This window comes from Sardina pilchardus, chromosome 15 (assembly GCF_963854185.1).
Source record: "Sardina pilchardus chromosome 15, fSarPil1.1, whole genome shotgun sequence".
Lineage (NCBI taxonomy): Eukaryota > Metazoa > Chordata > Actinopteri > Clupeiformes > Clupeidae > Sardina > Sardina pilchardus.
This window is the reverse complement of record NC_085008.1, coordinates 1,165,981-1,168,480: the sequence shown is the minus strand read 5'-3', so window position 1 is coordinate 1,168,480 and position 2,500 is coordinate 1,165,981. Positions and strand designations below refer to the sequence as shown.

The 2,500-nt window shown below is 46.7% G+C and overlaps 1 protein-coding gene across 1 annotated transcript in view; it reads left to right on the top strand.

The window, feature by feature from the left end:
* wdr18 (WD repeat domain 18) overlaps positions 1–2,500 on the top strand; it is a 96,715-nt gene that overhangs the window by 47,788 nt on the left and 46,427 nt on the right. The window lies entirely within an intron of this gene.

Below are 2,500 nucleotides of genomic sequence, written 5' to 3'. Positions count from 1 at the left end.
AACTGAGAGCTCTTTTGGGGACATTTTTCCGAGAGGCGTTCTCTCTTCCACCTGGGCTTAGTGTGTGTGGCGGTAGGAGAGGTGTTTTGTGTGTGTGTGTGTGTGTGTGGCTGTAGGAAAGGTGTGCTTATGTGCATGTTTGTGTGTATGTGTAGGAAAAATGGAAAGGTGTAGGCCTATTTGTGTGGCTGATTGTAGAGAAGTTGTGTGTGTGTGTGTGTGTGTGTGTGTGTGTGTGTGTGTGTGTGTGTGTGTGTGTGTGTGAGGTCATTAGAGGAGATGTAGATGGTGCGTTAATGTCACGCTGCAGAGAGCTGTGTGTGCATTATGTGTGTGTGTATGTGTGTGTGTGTGTGTGGGAGAGGTCATTATGTAGGCGCTGTGTTAATGTCACGCTGCTGAGAGCTGTGTGTGTGTGTGTGTGTGTGTGTGTGTGTGTGTGAGAGAGAGAGTGCTGCTGAGAGGTGTGTGTGTGTGTGTGTGTGTGTGTGTGTGTGTGAGAGAGATGCTGAGAGGTGAACTGCAGGAGGTGTCCAGTGATGACCTCAAACACACCAGCAGTCTGGCACTCCCAGCAGTATGACACAGCACCTGTGTGTGTGTGTGTGTGTGTGTGTGAGAGAGAAAGAGAGGGTGTGTATGTATGTATGTATGTATGTATGTATATATGTGTCTTATGTTTGTGTGTGTGTGTGTGTGTGTGAGAAAGAGAGGGTGTGTATGTATGTATGTATGTGTGTCTGTGTGTTTGTTTGTGACTGTGTTTGTGTGTGTATGTGTAATGTAGTGTGGGTATGTATGTGATGTTCTGTGTGTGTGTGCTTGTGTGTGCGTGTGTGTGTCTTCTGCTCCCACTCTTCAGTCTCAAGGTTTCAAAAGTTAATCCTACAGAGTCTTCCACCCCCAACCCCCCTCCACACACACACACACACACACACACACACACACACACACACACACACACTCCCCTTCTCGTCTCATCTCAGAGAAGCCTCCAATTCAGGCGTAAATGGCGGCAGACGGCTCTCATGTTTCTAAGCGCTTGATTTTGCCGTTTAGCAGCTAATGTGAACTTCTTATTTATTTCACCCACATCAGCCGCGGATTAATTACCCCCTCAGCTTAGCGTCTACACACACACACACACACATACACACACACACGCACACACATACATATGTGCACACACACACATGGACATGTACATACACACACACACACACACACACACACACACGGACATGTACATTCTCTCACACATGCACACTCTCTCAAACACACACACACACACACACACAGACACACAGACACTCGCACATCACACATCACACATCACATCACACAGACATACACTCACATCCAAGGCTTTGAACTGGTTCACAGAACGCAAATGAAGACGAAAACCAGATACTCTTTATGTTTAGCTAGGAACAGAAAGGTTTCTATGTGTCCTAACAGAATAGTGTATCTTAAATAATGGTATGCCCCAGCATACGTCTCTGTTCCAAGCATAGGCTAATCAATAATCACATCTCATATTTGCCATTTCAACTTCTTTGTTCAGATGGGAAGACATTGCGATAAAACTATGAGACTACATTTTGCATGTAGGCGCGTCAGAATGACAGCTGCTGCTTGCGTAATGTAATGCAGGCTATAGTGCTGTTATGTTTGATTACAGGATAGAGACTTAAGGGCAATTATGTAGACTAGCAATATCATTGCAAAATCCTTTTAGGGTTGAACCGGTTTAACTGGAAACATTAAAATACTGTTTCTGTTCGGAATGATCACACACACTCACACACGCAGATGCACTCACATCACACAAAAATGAAGATAAATGGTAAATTGGCCGATAAAGTCCCCCCCCCCACTCACTCTCTCCCTCTCTCCACTTGAAGTACATGAAAGATGGTCTAATATGGTCAGATCCTCGATATGACAGTGAGCTGTGTGTGTGTGTGTGTGTGTGTGTGTGTGTGTGTGTGTGTGTGTGTGTGTCTGTGTGTCCTCAAAGCAGTGTGTGTGTGTGTGCTGGCCTGGTATTGGTGTGTGTGTGTGTGTGTGTGTGTAGGTCTGGTATTGGTGTGTGTGTGTAGGTCTGGTATTGGTGTGTGTGTGTGTGTGTGTGTGTATAGGTCTGGTATTGGTGTGTGTGTGTGTGTGTGTGTGTGTGTGTGTGTGTGTGTGTGTGTGTGTGTGTGTGTGTGTGTGTGTGTGTGAGAGAGAGAGAGAGAGAGGGAGAAGTGTGTGTGTGTGTGTGTGTGTGTGTGTGTGTGTCTCTAATTGCCCTAATAGCGCTGGACTTGCATCACACGTACGGGCGCACCATGAGGAGCCTCTGGAACACACTCTCACACACACACCAATACCAGACACACACACACACACACACACACACACACACACACACACACACACTCTGCTCCTCTCTCATCGATTGGCTCGTAGAGTCTGGACTGGACTAGCGGCCCGTGCAGATGGACGGGGGAGTGGT